This window comes from Thalassophryne amazonica, chromosome 5 (genome assembly GCF_902500255.1).
Source record: "Thalassophryne amazonica chromosome 5, fThaAma1.1, whole genome shotgun sequence".
Classification (NCBI taxonomy): Eukaryota; Metazoa; Chordata; class Actinopteri; order Batrachoidiformes; family Batrachoididae; genus Thalassophryne; species Thalassophryne amazonica.
In genome coordinates, this window is record NC_047107.1 from 107,506,307 (window position 1) to 107,522,716 (window position 16,410).

Here is a 16,410-nt window from a genome sequence, read left to right on the forward strand (position 1 = left end):
TTTGAAACATGTTGCAGGCATCCATTTCAAAATGAGCAAATATTTGCACAAAAACAAAGTTTATTAGTCTGAACATTAAATATCTTGTCTTTGTGGTGTATGCAAATTAATATAAGTTGAAGAGGATTTGCAAATCGTATTCTGTTTTTATTGACATTTTACACAACATCCCTACTTCATTGGAATTGGGGTTGTGCCTATAATAGCCAAGTGGTCTCTGTGTGCATGTGGGTGTGTATGGTTTCGATCACGCAAAAACCAGGGAGTGGTGGACATTTGCTGTTTGGGCATGCTTATGTATTTTGGGTCAAGGATGAACGCTGTAAAAACAGAAAGTTGATGGACAAATGTGTTTGGAGAAAATTGGCAAATTTTCGCTCACCAGTAAAATGGACATTGTGCTGCAATGCACTTTGGAGTTTGGGGGTTTGAGGTTTTAAATGTTGTTATTCTGGTTTGTGTTAGTTTAACAGTGTTGCTAGTGTTATTGATTTATTGTGTTTTTGGAACTCAATTGTTTTTTGTCAGTTAAGTCTCATGTTGCTGGTACCATGAGTGAAAAGTGCTGTGTTTTAATGTGTTCTGTCACTGCCTTTTTTTGTATAATTAAAAGCACCTGCTTACAGCAGCTGTGCATGCGCGCTTTGCGTGCAACTTCAATCACAGAGAAACTGTGGACACCTGACATTTGCCATTTGGAATGCTTATGTATTTTGGGTCACGGATGAATGCTGTGAAAACGGAACAACGGATGTTGCCAACTACTTCCTGGACACACATGCCATTCTTGCAGGGGTGGTAAGTCATCTTTATATTAAAAGTGTGGTGAGTGATTTTAAGTTCAATGTAAGTACATAACATATTGTAAATACATTAAAAATACATGGATGACAAGAAAATGAAAACACTTATTTCAATTGCGGACCATTTAAAATCAAATGACAAAACAGAAGTAAAATAAAATACTGATTTGATTTTTTTAACTGAATTCTGATAATAATAATAGTATGTATTACAAGAACCTAAACAATTTATAACATTAAGACATTAAATTAACATTTTAAAAAATTACATAACTAGCAGGCAATAAAAGAGTTGAGTTCTTCTTCTAAAAACTGATGAGGTCTAAGGTTCTAAAAATGTTCTGGACTCACACACCAACCATTCCAACTCATTATACAAGCTTTATTAATTTATTACCACCCTTACGACAAAAATGTCAGCTACCTATTTTGTAAACTACCCAATCTGGAGCCTGTGGATCCCCATGGACAACACACTAGTTACTTGTATAAACAGTGATGTATTCCATTTGTCCAATTACTTATGGCCTCTGACAGAGGGATTACATAAAAAATTCACATAATTAACAATGATTAATGTGATATTTTTGTTAAACTCTGAGTTGCACATTTTTATGGTTTCATTTTAATATCACCGTGGATAAAAAAAGAAAATAAATTAAGGACCTGGCTGCAGATAATTAAAAGCAGCTACTATATCTCAGGCTGTAACACAGGCTGCCCACTAACTACAGGGTCAGTGGGTTCAAAGCTTTCTTGAGTACTAAACCCTTAAAATTCTAAACCTTGGCACATTGCCTGATTCACTTCTTACAAATGTGCAATTAAGATTCACAGAAAGCAGAAGAGAGGTAAGCATTAAGGGTTTCTGTCCAATTAGAGCAGGAGATGTGTGTAAAATATCTCTACAATGGTGCGTTTTATGGTGTAAAAAAAAAAAAAAAAAAAATTTTACACAGACACTGTTTGATTTATAAAAGTACATAGATATCATCCCAAGCTCTATTTTTCCCCATCAATGTAATTGCAGTTGGAATGGATTCAGTGTGGGAGAACACAACACTTCATTCGTGTCTGTATAACATATAATGCTAAGAATCAGTTGCTTCTAACAATTATTGTTAGAAGCATTAGAAAGCATTTGATACCCATAGACCACATTTTACTATTGGACAAATTACAGAAGTACAGTATTAGAGGACTGGCCCTTGATTGGACAGCTAGCTATTTACGCAACAGGTATCAGTGTGTCCATTTTGGGGGGACAAATTCTGAATTTTGAGGATTACATGTGGGGTGCCCCAGCGTTCAGTACTTGGGCCGTTACTGTTTCTGTTGTATATTAATGATATAGGTTTGGTTTCCAAGTCTGTGAGATGTATTTTGTTTGCTGATGATACAACTGTGTTTTGGTAGTGGGGATCATTTGGGACAGCTCCTGGACATGATGGAGTGGGAACTACAAAAATTTAAATACTGGTTTGATTCAAATAAATTAGTGTTTCATTTGGGTGAAACAAAATGTATTATATTCGGAAATAAGCCCAGGAACGCAAGTACAAAGTTATTATTGAATGATGCTGAAATTGAAATAGTAGCCGAAACCAAGTTTCTTGGAACTTTTATCGATGATAAATTAAGTTGTAAAACTCATATAAATGATGTTAAATCCAAAGTGTCAAAAGTTATCACAATTCTGTACAAAGCACAATACTTCCACTATTTTATTGCTAAAGCCTTTTCAATTTCAGCAATTTTTGAAATTCAACCATAATTTGGCATGCCCTACTGCACAACCAGCCGAATCGTGCACATACTGAGCTAAGACAAGACGCAGATACACTCCACTCAGCAACCACACAACCAAATTTACAGAACTTTATGGCTTATAACATCTTAAGCTAAGACGTTAAAAACAAATTCACCCCACGTACGGTTGTCATGGAGGAGGAAACTGTTGAAAGAAAGAGACCAAAACTGTTAGGGTTTTTTTTTATACCAGGCTTTAAACATGTTTATTTCTGCTCTAAAGTTGAACATTTTCATACGGAGTCCTATGGGAAAGTGCTCTGTTTTGGAGCCAGCCTAAAGCGGCCAGTCAAAGTACTGCGCTTCCACATTGGCCCCAATTATGTATAGCGAGATCAGGTTGCTGCTTGGTAGTAACTCACTGATGCTAATATCAAATGTTCAGTTTGGATACTGCTTTATCCAACTGTACTCATCATGTTAGTTATGATAACACAGGTACAGAAGGTAGAAGAAGTCAGAAATCAGCTATTTCTGCAGCGGCTGTTCTTGAAGCTTGAACCAATGAAGCAGTGCTCTGACCCACTGCTTCGTTGGTTCATTGCTTCACTGCTTTTCAGAAGCTGCAAGTCCGTTTCTTATCCCTTCTTAAAGCCATTTAAGAATGTCAATCGTGAGTCACTTTTGTGCAGATTAAAGTCACTAACTGGGACTGTTGTTGCAGGCAAGAAACAAGATTCATCCTCTGTTCCATTTACACAGCTCCAAAAGCTGCGCCACTCTCTGTCGAGTAAAGTTAGAGTCCGACCAGAATTAATAACTTCAAAGCGAATCGCCGTTTTAAATCAAATTACAACTCTTTCCAAAATCTGTAATACAAACAATAAGCTACAATTGACTAAAATGTCTTTTTCCTCTCAAAATGAGATGTCCTGCGTTCTTTATGAATTACATTGATACTGACATGCTGCCGGCTGAGCTCAGCGTGTATGGCATGACATTCATGCCATTAATGTCTGAAAGTAAATGCTTTTGACAAAAACTACAGATTTTGTTTATTTCTATTTATGTCCAGAGATCAAGGATCCAGTGACCAATTTCATATTTATTTACTTTAAGACTCTATACAATGTTGTTGACATAGAAAACCTGTAAAGCGTATTTTTAGTACACAGAAAATTCACAAGAAGTATTGATAAGGGAATCAATAAGGAATCGGATCGATAAGCGGAAATGATAATGGCATCGGCATCGATGAAATCTTATTAATACCCATTCCTAGACCTAAATGACATGGTGAGATGCTAAAGAGCTTCACTTGCTCATGTCAGCGACATATACATATTATCATATTACAGTTGATATAGTCTGCAGTGTTTTTGTAAAATTTTATTTATGTATAACATTCAGGAAAACAAACTTCAAGTTCTATATTCTCTCAAAAACACCCTATATAATTGTTGGAATATTTAACAAGATGATGTAGAGCCTGCTGCTCAAATGACAATTAACAAAAGTTTCGATAAACAAAAACAAAAGATTACATGTTTTACCCACAGGGACACCATCATCACTGTGTCCACTGCAGTGTTTTAGAATAAATACTGACCACTGTACTAACAACAATAAATCTGTTTTTAATACGTGATTAATCATCCTGACTTACAGTCTCCTGATCAGACCACAGATCAGAGTTCAGTAGTCCGCAGCCGTGAACCGGATGGCGGCACCGTTAGCAGGTTAGCCTAGCAAGCTAGTTAGCTTACACTTTACCACTTGTCTTGACTTGGCATTTCGTCCTCATTTCCGCCAAACTAAACGGCACGCCGTCCATAACAGACATTTACAGAGCAATGACAACTATATTATTTTGTTTGTAAATACATAAAAATGATTTTCCCACCTACCTCTATCAGACTCCGTCCACCAGACACCAACAACCTTGGTTGGTTTCCCTGTTAAAAAAAGAAGAGGGGGGGGAGCGTTTTATTATCATATTAAGCAAAAGCAAACCACCAAATTACTGCCGCTTTTGATTTTCAAAATAAGATCTACATTTTTCACATTAGAAAAACTATAATTACATTTTTTCTTTAATATTGAGTGTACCAGCTGCTCAGCCAAACGTTACAAACGAAAACACATAATACAACAAATATAAAAAAAACGAAAGTTCATTTTCAGCTAAATGTGATATCTGCTTCTTTAGTGACAGCAGAATTAATATTTTTGTGATTAACATTTTACCAAAATCGCTGCACGTTTATTTTGTTATTGAGTTTTTATAATCTGGATTTCCTTTTGATTTTTAAAGAAATCACTCGATTTGTTGTTTCTCTGGATTAGTGCTGTTAGCTTGACGACGTATAATCCGTTTTTAGGCGAAGAACACAAATTAGTTTGATTTATATTTAAAAATTGCTTGTATTGGACTAAATTGGCCAAAACATTATCAATATTATGTTATACTACTTAATATTGCTTGTAATCATTACTGCAACTGTTACTTATAACTCGTATTAAAAAGGTAAGAACTGGGATTAGCATTTGAAAATACAAGATTTAATGTCAGGGTTTTTTTGTTTTTTGTGCTTGAAATGTTTTTAACATGACATATGTATCTCCGTGTGATTTTTTTTTTAATTAACATTTAATACTAATTGAGAAAAATACATCAAAAACCACATTAAATAAACACTATGGTGCATGAACATTACAATTTAAGAATATGTATTACTGTATTACACTGTGTTAAAATCTTGGGTGTGTTGCAAGTTTCATTCATAAATCTGAAACACACAGAAAGAAAAAGTTGGGTGTTTTAACAAAAAGCTATTACTTTTGTACAACTTAATAAATAAAAGTTCCAAACTGCCAACATTGGAACTGTGGAACGAATCATTCCAGTTTTTAACAGCTTTTAGGGGAGGTGATGGTCTAGTGGTTAAGTTGTTGGACTCGAGTCCAGAAGATCCTGGGTTCAAATCCCCGCCTGACTGGAAAATCACTCAGGGCCCTTGGGCAAGGCCTTTAATCCTCTATTGCTCCCGGTGTGTAGTGAGCGCCTTGTATGACATCGGGGTGAATGTGAGGCATAATTGTAAAGCGCTTTGAGCATCTGATGCAGATGGAAAAGCGCTATATAAATGCAGTCCATTTACCATTTACCTTGATCTCCACAATGTCGAAATGAGTTCTAAGTATTTCCAGAGTAATGAGATGCCATATTGTTATGGCGGTGGCTATTTGAACGTAGCCACATTGTTATAGCGAATTTCTATTAGTATGTAGCATCTCTCTCGTAGATTCATAAACTACGTTAACCACAATCACTAATCCTATCATAACCTCTAACCTTAACCATAACACTGCCCTACGTACGAACAGAATTTGGGATTAATTAATATGGCTACGTACGTATAACCACTTGCTATAGTCTAACTGTAACATACATTATGAAGTATGCCAGTCTTGAAATACATACCTCAGGATTTTTTTTTTCAATCTGCTATTTCAGCTCATTTGAAACTCAATTTCTGACAGAGTTTTGATATAACACTGAAAAATTTAATCACCCAAATCCAGTGGCGGCACCAAGGTGGAGCTTGGGGGGCCTTAAGCTCCCCAATAATGAACCAAGCCCCCCTCAGCTCCCCTAATAATTCTGCCAATAATGTGAATAGCGACTGACATATCTGTGGATCTCAACTGCAGTTTTGCGCTGAGAATGTCTCAGTATTGCGCAACTGAGCAAAGTGATGAATGTGTGTGTTCGGTGATCCACCAATGGTGAATCACCCTTCACAAACAGAATTTTCAGTTTTGCAAATAACATTATTTGTAAAAACCCACACACAAGTTACAAATCAGAAATTTGTGTTTGTGGATCACAATGCACGTGTACAAATCAAAGGATATTGTAAATCATCCTCTGTGCATTTGCAAGTATTAATTGAGACAAATTTAACTCCATACTCCAAAAATTTAGGTTTCCTAAATATTTATTACGGCCACTCTTTAAACCACTTATCTTTATAATTTATTACTGGTAAATTCTAAGTGATGTGTGTGTGCATTGATACCACATTTTAGAGGAGCATGAGTGACTAAAACTATACCTTGGTATTTATAAAGCAATTTACTATATACTGTTCATTTCGACAACATTTTGTGGAGCCAAATGTGTAATTCATATTGGATCAGATCATGGACAAGGAGATACATAATAATGAAATGGAGCCAACCTGATGACATCATAAAGACTGTTATAGGTTATTCAAGCTCAAGTTCATAGTAGCTGAAACGTCACAAACCCTCAATGCTCACAAGAAATGAGATGTCTGTGTGAACAGTTCAGTTTAGTCTGAACACAAACATCAGACTGAAAAAAAACAAACCTCCAAATACGAGAAATTAAGAAACACTTTGAAATAATTCAAACTCAGTCGGTGAGGATGCCTTGTAAAGTCCTAAAACCAGTAAGTTTTTCTCATTTTGACTCTGTGATTCCTCGTTCTGTCTTTCTTGGCTTGTATGTTTTATTCACACGTTCATATTTTCACTATAAAACCTGATGAGATACGAGGAGTAACTGAGAAGATCTGAGCCGGACCCAGAAATGTTGGGTGTGGTTCTCCAACTTTTGCACTCTGAGAAACCAAACATTTCTGGGTCCGGCTCAGATCTTCTCAGTTACTCCTCATAGTTCAATTCAAACCATTTGAAGAAAATTATATTAAGACATTCCAAAAATGAAGGATACATGCGCCCACAATGAAAACAGAAAATTGTTTGGAGGTCAAACTACAACGTTTAAACACAATTCTGATCGACACAAGAGCGTGACGATTAAATATTTTCATGTATGTGCAATATGATAAACTCGGTCGACTAAATTAAACATTACACATAATGTAAATCTCATGGCTTTATTTTATTAAATGTGATTCCATTATTAAAATATTCAAATATATAAAACATTATCACAAAATTGAAAATCAAATAATTTTTAATTTCATTCATGTAAAATTTAAGAACGTGCGGCTCATCGACAGTACCATCGCCACCCACGAGGGGGCGACAGCCCACACTTTGGGAACCACTGTATTAAACCATTTAATTAATTCAATAACTCAAACTTTGAAAATTATTTGAATTAAAATAAGCTTGCCTGGTTTGGGTTTAATTACATTTCAGTTCATGAAACAAAAGTTTGCAGTATTTTACAGTCATTTATAACGTTCCTGCAACAAATTCAAAATATTTAATGTGTTGACATTAAAAGCACTAATGGTCAAGATCTTCACAGCCAGATGTGTTTGGGACACTGTCTTTAAGTGAGACATTAAAAACACAAGATGATCCTGGTCTGAAATGATCGAAAATAAATAATTAATAGGCTGAAGATTTCACATGAAGAATTTAATTTAGTTATGAAACAAATCCCCCCCCCCCCCCCCCCCCCAAAAAAAAATCATCAGTTCCATACAAAATTTAGACACAGAAGTAGTTCAGTGAGAAGTTTCTATTTCAGTAAAGTTAATTCATATTGGATCAGATCATGGACAAGGAGATACATAATAATGAAATGGAGCCAACCAGATGACGTCATAAAGACTGTTACAGGTTATTCAAGTTCATAGTAGCTCAAACATCACAAAGCTCAATGCTCACAAGAAATGAGATGTCTGTGTGAACAGTTCAGTTATGTCTGAACACAGCAGTGAACACAAACATCAGACTGAAGAAAACAACCTTTAAATACAAGAAATTAAACAACAGTTTTGAAATAACAATTCAAACTCAGTCTGTGAGGATGCCTCGTAAAGTCCTACAAACCAGTACGTTTTTCTCATTTTGACTCCGTGATTCCTCGTTCTGTCTTTCTTGGCTTGTATGTTTTATTCATGTGTTCATATTTTCACTGTAAAACCTGATGAGAGAGTTCAACTCAAACCGTTTGAAGTCATTTTACAGTCATTTGAACTAATTCAACTCATTCAAACTACACTCAACAAAAATATAAATGCAACACTTTTGGTTTTGCTCCCATTTTGTATGAGATGAACTCAAAGATCTAAAACTTTTTTCACATACACAATATCACCATTTCCCTCAAATATTGTTCACAAACCAGTCTAAATCTGTGATAGTGAGCACTTCTCCTTTGCTGAGATAATCCATCCCACCTCACAGGTGTGCCATATCAAGATGCTGATTAGACACCATGATTAGTGCACAGGTGTGCCTTAGACTGCCCACAATAAAAGGCCACTCTGAAAGGTGCAGTTTTATCACACAGCACAATGCCACAGATGTCACAAGATTTGAGGGAGCGTGCAATTGGCATGCTGACAGCAGGAATGTCAACCAGAGCTGTTGCTCGTGTATTGAATGTTCATTTCTCTACCATAAGCCGTCTCCAAAGGCGTTTCAGAGAATTTGGCAGTACATCCAACCAGCCTCACAACCGCAGACCACGTGTAACCACACCAGCCCAGGACCTCCACATCCAGCATGTTCACCTCCAAGATCGTCTGAGATCAGCCACTCAGACAGCTGCTGAAACAATCGGTTTGCATAACCAAAGAATTTCTGCACAAACTGTCAGAAACCATCTCAGGGAAGCTCATCTGCATGCTCGTCGTCCTCATCGGGGTCTCGACCTGACTCCAGTTCGTCGTCGTAACCGACTTGAGTGGACAAATGCTCACATTCGCTGGCGTTTGGCACGTTGGAGAGGTGTTCTCTTCACGGATGAATCCCGGTTCACACTGTCCAGGGCAGATGGCAGACAGCGTGTGTGGCGTCGTGTGGGTGAGCGGTTTTCTGATGTCAATGTTGTGGATCGAGTGGCCCATGGTGGCGGTGGGGTTATGGTATGGGCAGGCGTCTGTTATGGACGAAGAACACAGATGCATTTTATTGATGGCATTTTGAATGCACAGAGATACCGTGACGAGATCCTGAGGCCCGTTGTTGTGCCATACATCCAAGAACATCACCTCATGTTGCAGCAGGATAATGCACGGCCCCATGTTGCAAGGATCTGTACACAATTCTTGGAAGCTGAAAATGTCCCAGTTCTTGCATGGCCGGCATACTCACCGGACATGTCACCCATTGAGCATGTTTGGGATGCTCTGGTCCGGTGTATACGACAGCGTGTACCAGTTCCTGCCTAAATATCCAACAACTTCGCACAGCCATTGAAGAGGAGTGGACCAACATTCCACAGGCCACAATTGACAACCTGATCAACTCTATGCGAAGGAGATGTGTTGCACTGCATGAGGCAAATGGTGGTCACACCAGATACTGACTGGTATCCCCCCCCAATAAAACAAAACTGCACCTTTCAGAGTGGCCTTTTATTGTGGGCAGTCTAAGGCACACCTGTGCACTAATCATGGTGTCTAATCAGCATCTTGATATGGCACACCTGTGAGGTGGGATGGATTATCTCAGCAAAGGAGAAGTGCTCACTATCACCGATTTAGACTGGTTTGTGAACAATATTTGAGGGAAATGGTGATATTGTGTATGTGGAAAAAGTTTTAGATCTTTGAGTTCATCTCATACAAAATGGGAGCAAAACCAAAGTGTTGCGTTTATATTTTTGTTGAGTGTATTTATTGCCACTCATAATTCTAAGCAGTGACTAATTCTTGTGTGGTTTTGCTGTCTTGGGTCGGTGTGTCTCTGCCTCGGCTCCGTGCAGCACTCACAGTGTCTGTTTTGTCTGACGATGATGTCCAGTAACTTCTTGGGGATCCCACGAATTCTCAAGACGTCCCAGAGATGAGTCCGATCAACTGAATCAGACACTTTGGGAAAATCAACACTGACTGCAAAGAAGCTCTGCAGACTGTTTTTGTTTCAGTGCAGCTGATTGGTCAGCTGAAAATAAACACTTCATAATGAATGCATGATGCTAGTCTCTTGTTGTGTTTGTAGCCCCCCAATCTGCTGGACTCAGACTCTGAGACTGAAGGACCAGAGTCTCTGGAGACACAGCTTCCTGATGACGATTCATGGAGGGCCAAGTTTCAAGAAGACACTGAAGCCAAGCAGATGCGACTTCTCAAAGTGCTCGCTGCCAGTCACAGAAGGTAGGATGAAATCAAACAGGCTGCATTTGAGGAGAAACTCAAAGAAAAAGACAGAATGATCCAAATATTGGAAAACAAACACACCTGCTTCCATCAAGAGATGGACGAAAAGGACATCAAGGTCCAGGAGATGATGGACAGAAAGGAGGCTGAATATTTAAAAATGCAGGAGGAAAAGGACATCAGCTTCCACAAAATGATGGACAGCAAGGAAGCGGAATTCCGAAGGAAGCTGGAGGAAAATGATGCCAACTTCTGTCACATGATGGACAGCATGGAAGCAGAGTTCCAAAACTAGCTGGTGGAAAAAGACATCAGCTTCCATAAAATGATGGATATTAAAGAAGCTAACTTCCAAAAAATCCTGAAAGAAAAAGAGTCCAGCTTCCAGAAGGACCTGGACGTGAAGGAGGAGATCTTGAAGACAGAGATGAAATCACAAAAGGAGCGTTTCTACTCAGACTTGGCAGCCACTAAAAACCGCTGGTGTGTTTTTGCTGGTGTTTGTGTTGTAATTGGATTTGTGGCAGCAAAATGTCTTAAGTAAGAAAACTTTGTTCCTCAAAATAAAATTTATTTATGCTGCAAGTTTCGTCAGTTGATGAAATTTTGTTGCTTTGTCTTTGCAAATTAAATTTCTGCACTACATCAATCTCTCCAGCAGGTGTCCTCCAAGAGTACAATAACAGGAATTATGCAAGAACTTTTCCCTAAATGTGTCTCAGATATAGTCTCACACACACACACTCAACGTCAACCGCTTAGTCCAATTAAGGGTCATGGGGGGCTGGAGCCTATCCTAGCAGTCATAGAGCACGAGGCGGGGTATACCAGGGACAGGACGCCAGTCCGTCCCAGGGCCACATATAACACATTCACACCCGCACGCACACTTACAGTTTCAAGTTTCCAATCCACCTAATCGGCGTGTCTTTTGGATGTGGGAGGAAGCCGGAGCACCCGGAGAGAACCTATGTAAACACGGGGAGAAAACGCAAACTTCACACAGAAAGGCCACAGGTGGGAATAACACCCATGACCTTCTTGCTGTGAGGCAACAGTGCTAACCACTAATCCACTGTGCTGCAGATGTAGTCGAGTCTAATAATTAATGTTGTAAATAATCATAAACTTCAAGAATATATTCCTACAAAACACAATTTTAAGGGTTGGAAAAACAACACCACTGATCCCATTGGCCATGAATGGTGGCCAGTGATTGTCTGCTCCAATCACCACTCTTTTATCCTGGGTTCCACCTCGTCCAACACACTCAAGAAGTCTTTTTTTCTCCTTCTTTTCACAATCTAACTGTGGGACACAGTCAAGTGCAATGAGGTTGATGGCTGGTGAGGCACTGACTTCATCACAATCAGATTTACAAACATATAAACCCCCGAGTCGTTTATTCACAGCAGCAGTTAATGGGTTATGTTTAAAATCTCATATCAGCATTCTTTACACATATAAACTAGCACAAAAAAAAAGCACATTTAAGTAAAAAAAAAAAACAACATTATTATGGTCCTTCACTTCCTGGTGTTTCCTGTATGGTTGTGAGACTTGGACATTAACAAGTGACCTAAGGCGATTCCAAGATGTCTTTCGTACCAGGATCTTAGGATCCTTGAGTACCACTGGAATGACTTTGTGTCAAGCAGGTGGTTTCTCACTCAGATGAGGAGTACAAGTTTCATGCAGGGAATTTCAGATACTGCATTGAGGCCATGAGGTGCATTTCTCTGAGCACGATTCAGCACGCAGGTGCCTCAGGTGTCGAGGACCTCAGCAACTGGAAAAGGCTAAGAGGACAATCCAATCCGTTTCTCCTGGCTGTGGCAGATATATGGTGAGTTTTGAGAGGACCATTTGTGAGCCTGTGTGGTTTCCATCTCCAACCCAAGTTGGTTTTGTAGTCTGGTGTGTGACCGGAGGACCTATCTTTGTGGCTGGGACAGCAGTGGGATTCGAACACCGAACTGCTTGACCTGAAGACCAAAACTCTACCTTTTCAATCTGGACTTCACCTTGCTACATATTTCCCCACCATTTTTGACTTTATCCTGAGGTCAAAAATCTAGTTCTGTGGCTACCCACATCCTGCCAACAATGCCAGTTTGTGACCAGAGGACCTATCTTTGTGGCCGGGGTGACGGTGGGATTCCAACACCGGACTGCTCGAACTGAAGACCAAAACTCTACCAGGTCAGCCAAAGGGGAATTCCCTGCTAGCCAAGGTAACAGGAACATCTTTTCAATCTGGACATCACCTTGCTACAGGTGGATGCAGAGAAACGTGGCACCAGCACTCACTGAATGAGATCAGCCCGAAAACTACATCTTAGGAGCGCTGCTTTGTACTATAACAAAAGATACTTCCCTTTAATTTGTTCTCAGAGTCACTTCAGTGTCCCCTCAAAATGCCATTGCTGTTGTGTGGGCCGCTGAAGAGGAGGTACTGCTGGCCCACCACCACCAGATGGCGCCCTGCTTGAAGTGCGGGCTTCAAGCATGAGAGGGCGTCATAGCAACCGGGAGTGACAGCTGTTACTCGTCATCAGCATCAGCTGTCACTCATCCACATCATCACCACCACCTTAAAGGCCGGACTGCAACTCCACCTCCCCGCCGAGAAATCAACTACCAATCAGGTAATTCTCTGCTAAACCTTAACTTCGAGTATTAGTCTGATCTCTTTTTGCAGCCGTTTTCCTGGGACGGATACCCTGTCTGCGGAGTTGGCGTTTGGTGTGGACTGCGACGGCTTCGCCTCACACCCCACCCAGATAAGTGGTTATCTCAGGAGCTGCACGAGTGTGTGATTGGAGGTGGAGGTTCTCCCTCCTTACTGAATACAGACTGTGGGATTACGGAGTGTGCGACCTCACACTCATCAGGACTGTCTCTGTTCTCTGCCAGCAGTACCGGGTCTGACTGCTGAAGACAGCGGCCACCTGGGGCGCAGGGCTTGGCGGCTCTGGTGTTCTTCAGCTCCGTTGGCAGTGGAAGCTGTGTGGGATCCGGCTCTTCTCTCGCCAGGCGTCTTCTATCGTCGAGCCTGCCCACACGTCACCTGGTGTATGATTGACAGTCACTATATTGTTATTGTCTGTACGTCGTTGTGCGATTCACAACATTAAATTGTTACTTTTGGCTTATCCATTGTCCGTTCATTTACGCCCCCTGTTGTGGGTCCGTGTCACGACACTTTCACAACAATTGCTGTTAATGAACAAGACCGTAATCTGATAACCAAGAAGAGCATTCAGTCTCAAACAAAACTGTGTTACACACTTTTTTGGATAGAACCTCCACCTGATTTTAGCAATACCTTGTAGATCAGATACTGTGCATATCATAGCTAATACATCAATATATATGATTTCTGTCTGTCTCTGGGTTCAACTTGTGGTGAATCCTCAAGAACTAAACACCTTCTCATCAGGAAGTAGACCAATTCTTCATCCTCAGTATTTAGACACAAGATGTTCTTTCTTTCTGCTAATCATACACAGTCAAATCCGCGACCACGTCATTGGACAGTAACAGAATTTTTCTAATTTTGCCTGAACACCACCACAAAGGATCTGAAACAAAACAATCAAATTATGCTTGTAAACTTTTAGTTTCCAAAAATATCTTGGTGGCTTCTCTCTCTCATCTCCTTGCACAGTCACTCAATTTTGCCGACTCGAGACAGATTTACCACACAGGCTGCGCAGTTTGCATTTATTACTGACTAGTGTGTTTCCCGTGGGGATCCACGGGCTCTAGAGTGGGTAGTGGTAATAAAATAGGTAGCTGACATTTTTCAAGGGTGATAATAAATTGAGTTGGAATGGCGTGTGAGTCCAGAACATTTTTAGAATGTTAGACCTCAACAATTTTTAGAAGAGAAACTCAACCCTTACTGTCTTAATGTATTTATAAATTGTTTAGGTTCTTGTTATCGTATGCACACTTTTATCATTATTATCAGTATCATTATTATTAGATTTTATTATTACTTCTATTTTGTCATTTGATTTTTAAATGGACCACAATGGAAATAAGGTTTTTCACTTTCTTGTGTCATCCATGTATTTTTTTTTTTTACATATTTACTATTATATTTTGTACTTACATTGAACTTACTAAATAAAACTCATGCACTTTTAATATACAGATGATTTACCATCCCCTGCTGGAATGGTGTGCTAGGCCAGACTGAAATTTGCAACGTTATCTAATATCCGTAGTTTCGCTAAAGATATTATTTGTGCTAATATGTTCCATATTGGTGCCGTTCACTCTTGACTGAAAATACATAAGCATACCAAACGGCAAATGTCAGCTCTCCCCAGTTGTACGAACGCAGTTTTTTTGTTGTGTTTTGTTTTTTCTGCATTCTGCTACAAGCAGGTGCTTTTAAATTTTTTTTTTACACACTCATAAACAGAGACGATGGTGGAAGACATCAAATACTTTTTTCACTCATGGTAACAACAACATGACATTTAACTAAACTGACTAAACTAGTTGAACTACAAAAACATGATAAATTAATAACACTAGCAACACTGTTAAACAAACATGAACCACAATAACATTTAAAGCTAGAGTTGGTAGTCCTGGAGAGCTAGCAAGAGAGCTAGGAAGATTTGAAAGTAGCTCCTCCTCTAGGTTCCACCCCCTCCTCCCTACCCCGTCAGTGTTCCTTCCAAAGCTACGCCCCCACAAACTTGAACGTGCATCTGACTGTGGGACTATCCTGGCTGCAGCTACTCGCTCTTAAATTCTCTCACGATTGTTTAAATAAAGTCCATAAAAGTCCTGCTCACAGACTGATCGCCAGAGACAGGACATGTCCAGATCCAGTAAAAAGTCGGACATCTCCAGTCCACTCACAGACGATTCATTCGAACGCGCACATGTGAACAATTAAAAGAAAAAAAAACTGGCTGGCTGCAAGCAGCTCCTCGCTCTTCCCTCAAACGCTCTCATAATTGTGTTAAATAAAGGACAAAAAAGGACATAAGTCCTGCTCACAGGCTGATTGCCAGAGACAGGACATGTCCACATCAAGTATAACTCCAGACATCTCCACATTTACTCACAGATGGTTCATTCACACATGCGAACGCAACTCGCAGGCAAGGGAAGAAAGATAAACTATAACAGAAATCAGAGCGCAGACCTGCAGCCCTGCACAAGAACAAATATAAACTAGAAGAGAAATCAGAGTGCACAGTGTGGCTGCAGCCAGATTGGCTGCAGATCCTCCTCTGCGTTCTCACCTCCTCTCTGCACCCCTACTGCGCACACCTGACGCAGACATTCCTGCATTGTCATGACGCCGCATGAAGCAACTCGACGCAGGCCGTGTGTGAAAGGGGCTGCACATCGTGTTGGCAATTAGATCTCACCACGTAGCACGACATTTATGCACATTTCAGCTCGTCCAGTAGAATAAAGTAGTAACAGAGCGAGTGACGTCAGCGGATCGCATCAGAGCGCAGCTCGTCTGAACATTATAACAAGAAGTTAAATTTGTTAGAAACATACTTTAACAACTGCAGACAAGAAGGAAAGAACACACAACTGTTCTACCAAGCCATGATAATGTAGACGTAATTACCTTTATCGATGGCCCAAAATGCTTTCTGCAGCTTGTTAGGTGCGCGTAGTGAACGGCTGAAGCTGGAGCGGTCCTGTGTGATTCAGGAAGTGATTACAGCCATTTTCATCGGCCAATTCACAGAGAAAAT

At 39.8% G+C, this 16,410-nt stretch overlaps 1 protein-coding gene across 1 annotated transcript in view; it reads right to left on the reverse strand.

Moving 5' to 3' along the window:
• Positions 1 to 2,440: 2,440 nt before the first annotated feature.
• LOC117511102 overlaps positions 2,441 to 16,410 on the reverse strand; it is a 33,241-nt gene continuing 19,271 nt past the window's right edge. Inside the window, exons 3-5 of the transcript XR_004560883.1 lie at positions 8,621 to 8,628; positions 4,321 to 4,327; positions 2,441 to 2,452 (exon numbers count right to left, since the gene is read on the reverse strand). The gene's annotated coding sequence lies outside the window, so the exon portion shown is untranslated. The remainder of the gene's footprint in view (positions 2,453 to 4,320; positions 4,328 to 8,620; positions 8,629 to 16,410) is intronic.